The sequence below is a fragment of the Lupinus angustifolius genome, chromosome LG11 (genome assembly GCF_001865875.1).
Source record: "Lupinus angustifolius cultivar Tanjil chromosome LG11, LupAngTanjil_v1.0, whole genome shotgun sequence".
Classification (NCBI taxonomy): Eukaryota; Viridiplantae; Streptophyta; class Magnoliopsida; order Fabales; family Fabaceae; genus Lupinus; species Lupinus angustifolius.
The window spans coordinates 31,377,041-31,383,309 of record NC_032019.1 but is presented as its reverse complement, the minus strand read 5'-3'; the positions used below and the strand labels follow the sequence as shown (position 1 = coordinate 31,383,309).

Here is a 6,269-nt window from a genome sequence, read left to right as displayed (position 1 = left end):
GTTAATGACTTAACGTGTAATAAGACTTAGAATATCGCGATCAATGTGCTTTTGGTTTTGGATACCACCGTTAACTCGTTGACTGACACGTGTACACTTGATTAAAAATACAGGAGATCCCAACCGCTAAGCTATATATAATCACTGCCGTTCATTAAGTTTACAATATTTTTAGTTTAAATGATGGTTTAGCTTGAGCTGGAATCTGCTACATGGCACCTCATGGTTGAACTTCATGCATTAGCTACAACATGTCACGTTGTCCTTAAACCATGGTTACTGGTTAGAGATAGATATGCTTAACCTGTAGTTCAATAATAAACCACATGTATGCTTATAATTACATAGAGATATGCTTAACACATGCTTATATTTACATATATGTATGTTTTTAATAAAAATAAATTCAAATAGATAGATACTGAAGTGTATGACCAATATACATAGTTTATTAAGAATTTTTAGAGAGAAACAACTTTAGCAAATATAAAGTCTAAAGTGCAAACACAGATATTAAATTCATAAGTACTTACCTCACTTAATAAACTCAAATCATAAACATAGGACAATATTTCACAACTCAAACATATTATAAAATTTGGAGCTTTAACATTAACGAGTCAAAATTGTTTCATATTAAGATTCCAATTTTTCATCATTTGAGTCTGATGATTGACTAACATTATCTTCATTTAGGTTCATATTCTCCATAGGTTGAGTTGTACATCATCTTCTCAATTTAATTTATATACAAGAATGACATTTTTCATACATTACTTTTTATACAAGTTAGCAATTAATTAAAGTGAACAATAAAATGAATTAGCTATTAGAATCACACCACAATAAAAAACATCAATCTCATCAAGTGATGGTTGGATAGAAATATTTGCAAAGTCATCTTATAAGGCTTTAATCTCTTCAGAAGTTAGGAATGGTGGTTCCTCCGATATATAATAAGAATAATCCTACAATGTTTCTAAATTAATTGTGTCATAATTTTGATGCTTTAAGTGATTCCTACATTTATTGATTTGGTTATGTGTAAACATATGTACATAGAAATAAGTTACATATGAATATTTGCATAAGACACTTAAGTTCATATTTTGAATAAAATGGTAATATCTTTGTTGTAGCCTCAAGTTTAAACGAACAAAAACAAGATCAATAAAATTTTAATTTTGATGCTCAACGTATTTCGTTTCTTTGAATGTATTCAATCACATTCCAATTTCTTTCATAGATGGAAGCACTACATGTTTAACTTAGAACGCGAATTGTCATCTTCGCTAATTTGATACACGACATCCATACGTTTTTCAACATTGCATGAAACTCAAATATACTTAAACATAATAAAGATTAAGATTTTTTTTTAAAGAAAATTATCAACTATGAAAGACTAACTATACCTAGCATCACTATACTTTGTTCACGTATAGTAGTCGGATTTCCAAAATCAAATTCAACATCTTTATATATTTTTATCTCACTTGTTCGCGTATCTAGCAAATGAGGATCTACATAGACATGCTTCTCAAACACATCCAAAATGTTAGATGTTGTGAACTTATGTTTTTCAAATTCTTCAATATTAAAGAAACAATGTGAGTTTAGCAAATAATCAGCATCATGGAGATTTCTTTTTAGCTGCAAGTCTCAACGATTATAATGTCCAATTAAGGCCTCACTTTATTATTGTTTCTTTGAAGCCTCCTCTCTATCTCATGTTTAGCTTTAAATATTAATTGATGAAGAAAACTCATCACATGCTTATCCTCACTATCAACAATATGTAACATGCGAACAAATGGTTTGATACGTTTGACAAATTCAACATATTGTTTCCAAAAAGTTTGAATCCAATACACTCTCCACAAAAAATTCTACCTTAACATCTTTGGAATAAGTTGAGCTTGTCCATTCTCTATATGTTACATGAGCTCTTAATGTATCTTTTTAGCCAAGATACCTTGCAATGCAAGGAAATATATATGAAAGCGAGTTGGAGTTGCACAAAGTATTTCTTTTCTATAAGTGTACTATATCATTAGATACAATGGATGATAATGATTGTATAAGTATTTGGTAACGTCATGTGATACAATCTCAGTTACACATGATAACTTTCCAATATCTTACAATGTTAAATTGATACAATGAGCCGCAAATGGAGACCAAAATATGTGAAGAAACTCTTTATCCAATAGCCTAACAATATCTACATAACTAACAACATTGCATGTAACAATATGAATAATATTCTGAGGACCAATATATAACACTACCTCCTTGAAAAGCTTGAACAACAAATTTGTAATTTTGGAAGCATTAGAAGCATCAAAAGACTCTACGAAGATCGTTCCTTTAGGACATAAATGATAAAATTATTAAGAGTACGTCTAGTAGGGGTGAGCATGACCCGACCCTATCCACTCACCCAATACGGTCCAATCATGATCAGATCCAAGTAGGGTCGGGTCTAGGGCCAGGTTCATGTTCAAAAACTAGACCTATACAATATTTAGGGTCGGGTAGGGACAAGAGTAATGACACCTTTTTGGTCGAAAGTATCATTAATTTTCTAATTTTTTCATCACATATACATGATTAATAATATATATATATATATATATATCATTTTATATGTAAAATTACATATTCATAATAATAAATAATATTGAGAAGACTTTATCTAAAATTAGTATGCATTATATTTAGTTGGGTCTAGGATTTGGTTTAAAGGCTGACCTAGTCGATATATAGGATCGGATTAGCTTCGAGTTTGGGTCAGATCTGAGTTCAAAAAATGACTCAACCAACATTTAAGGTCGGATAAGGAGAAGCCTTAACCCGTCCCAACCTGGCCCATGCTCACTCGTAACGTCTAGAATGGTCAGTCCAACCATCTGCCATAAGAGTGCATCTAGTTTTCTTCTAAATAGATTGATAATCATTAACAAGTTTTTCCACATCTTCAACCTACTTGTTTAACAAATAATCACGAACACGGTAAAAGTTTGGAGCTTTATAACCTAAACCTATGATATAAATGGCATCAACCATAGGTTGACAATGTTGAGTTAATTGCCTTAAATGACACATAAGCATCAATCATTCTTTTTGAAGATGACGATGTCACATTTCTCAATCACTTTTTAGTTCACATTGCACTTTTAAAGTGAGTTCAACATAATGAGTTTTTCTAGGCATAAAGAAAGAGTCTATGTGACATTTTCCTTTTTGAGATGTAGATGTATCACGTGCTTCCATTAGCTGAGTGTGAAATAAATCATTAACTTCATCGTAATGATTACTTTCCTCATATTCCTCATCTACTGTCCTTTTCTTTCTCTTCATTTCACCAATCGATTTCTTTATTTGATGTTGAACATTTGTTGACACTTTCTTACACTTTTCAACTTGACATTTTAATTCGATCAAATGAGCCTTAGACTGAGTGATGTCATCACCGTTTATATGTTTCATGCAAAAAAGACTCACCATAATCATTCTTTCATTATCCGCATCTACTTGTTCGTAATGTGCCCAAGTTGAATATGATTTCCCCTATTACTACTTGTAGAAGTATTTTTTGTGATACTTCTTATGATTTTGGTACTTCAACCTGAGTAAGTCATCTTTGGATAAAAGTCACAAAAAATATAATGAAAGGCAAACTAAATAAACTTGAGTAAATTAAATGTCCCTAGAGCTTAGTAAACAGACCTTTCAAATTCCAATAGACCAGGCTCATTCCATTTTATATTATTATTACTACTAGTTAGTTGACATACATTATGATGATTGAAAACCCATATTATCATTCCTTGAGATTGAGTGCATAATAATTAGATACTATAAATATTAAATATAATAGTTTACAGTTGAATATATTCAATCAGACTAACTTTATCTATTTCCAATAGATTATACTTAATTCCATTATGTATTATTATTACTACTACCATGTTGACATGCATTATCGTGCCTCTAACTTGCAGTCCTATTCTCTAAAATTGATTGTATAATAATTAGATCATATAAATATTGAATATAATAATTTGCAGTTGAATATACTCAAATTGAAGTAATTTTATATTATTTATTGTCAAAAATTGTGCTCTCATATTTCAAATCTATATAAGACATATGCACTAGCTACATGTATGTATTGTAATTGAATTACAAATATATAGTTGATATAGAAATCAATCTGTGTTTGTGTTGGTTGTTACCTTTGGATGAAGATGAAACCTTGAGCAAATATTTGGTTATAGCATAAGATAATCATTTGTGAAATCTATCTTCCTCTTATTTACAAATAAAAGAATTAGATTTCGTGTAAAGTAATTTAATTGTTGAAAAAGAGTTAAATTTTATACACATTTTGGAAGAATATTCAATTAAAAATAAGATTATTGCTCACAATTTATTGCTCTTGGTTTCAAAAGAAAATAATAAAATTAGTCTATTAATTTAAAGCCAAATCTAGGGGATGATAATTGTGTAACATAATATTAATAGGAATAGAGAGTTATGTTTTGAGAATTATTCTTACACTAAGTGCAAGTCTTACCCGACAAGCACAATAAGAATGAGTACATAAAATAATCCAGCATGTAACATAATATTAATATAAATTTACTTTTGTAACGTAATTACTTTATAAATTATAGGCTCCCTAGAAAATGAATTGTGTAGGAGTTTAAATAAGTGCTATTCATAAGCCAATTTTCGAATATAAAAGTTATATATGTTTAATTACCTAAATATCCTCTAATCATGTTTTAAATAATAGTATTAATAAATTGTTGAACAATTATCATATTTTGTTAGTTATAGCAGCCAAAAATTGGTATCGGCATAGAACACATCTCAGCCCAATCAAATAGTTCAATCCTCCCAAATATTATCACATATAAATGATGTCAGATTCCTTTCTAGGAAAGAGAGAGGAGAGGAGAGAACAATTAGTTGGAAATACATAGAAAAATTAAAAAATAATAACACATTTATCCTTTTAACTTAAACTGACATTACATTTTATCTTTAAAAATACATTAAAAAGTCTAACTATCTTCTCTAACAATGGAGAAGAGTTTGACTTATAGAAATGTTTTGCAAGGCACATGCAAAACTTTTCAAAACAGAGAAGAAGACCCACAGAGTCTTAAAAGTAAGTCTTAGATTACATTTGTTCCTTTTAATTAATATCATTATTTAAAGTGTTTAAACTTTGAATCTTAATCACCAACCATATCCGGTTAGCATAATAACAATTTAACATTGTCTATGTTACAAATTTGATTCTAGTGAACAAATAACAATAACTATATAATATCTGCAAGGAAACAAATAATATAGTGTGTACATGTAGGCGAGTTAAAGGTTCGTTTGAGAGTTAAATTTTAGAGGTAGATGAATGAAAATGAATGAAAAGAGTTCAGAGCTATCTTATAAATGTATTTTATAGCTTATAATGTTGGAATTTCTGACAATTTATGGGTCACAAATATAATTCTATAACTGTGTTATGGCCATTATGTAATTAGCCAAAATATAAAATGATCTTAAGTAATTAATTTGGTGGCTAAGGGCATATGTGTCATGAAATAATAATAAGTGTAGATACCTTCAGGCAATTTCTGATTTGATGAAGGGACTGAATCAGAATTATTGCAACTAAAGTAGTAACCACTACGGGGTTACTTTTATGGGTTATGGTCCCCATTTGTAGAGCAACAGGTTTTCAAGTGTAAAGGTGGAGGAGAATAAGGTAGGATGAGAATAGTGTTATCCAGGATAGGATAACACTATCCACCCATCCATAAGGCTCATAAGGCATGAGGATAAGGTATCTCCTCCAACTAACCTCACAATAACACTTTTCAGAAACTAAGGTATTCTCTCATTCCCCTCTAAAGAGAACTAAAGGAAAACCATTCGGCGCTCTATCATCTGGAAGATCATCTCACCCTCATACCTTCGAGATTCCGGAAATGGATCAATAAGGTATGTTCTTCATCTTCATCATGAACTCATTTGGGGTTTCTTCGGTCTGGACCATGGATGTTCCATTTGGGTGTATGTATGGGCATACACATTCGGTTGTGGGAACAAAGCCATGGTCATAAGGACTTCCGTATTCACTATATGGATTTCGGATGGAGAAGGAATTTCTCCAACAAGTGGTATCAGAGCCACCCCAAATTGATTCATGGGTGAAATTAGGTTTTCATGTTCTTCCCCAAATCTGGTTTGAT

At 30.6% G+C, this 6,269-nt stretch overlaps 1 protein-coding gene across 1 annotated transcript in view; it reads right to left on the bottom strand.

The window, feature by feature from the left end:
- LOC109361277 (glycerol-3-phosphate dehydrogenase SDP6, mitochondrial-like) overlaps positions 2,979-6,269 on the bottom strand; it is a 14,940-nt gene continuing 11,649 nt past the window's right edge. The window contains exon 7 of the mRNA XM_019606679.1: positions 2,979-2,988. The gene's annotated coding sequence lies outside the window, so the exon portion shown is untranslated. The remainder of the gene's footprint in view (positions 2,989-6,269) is intronic.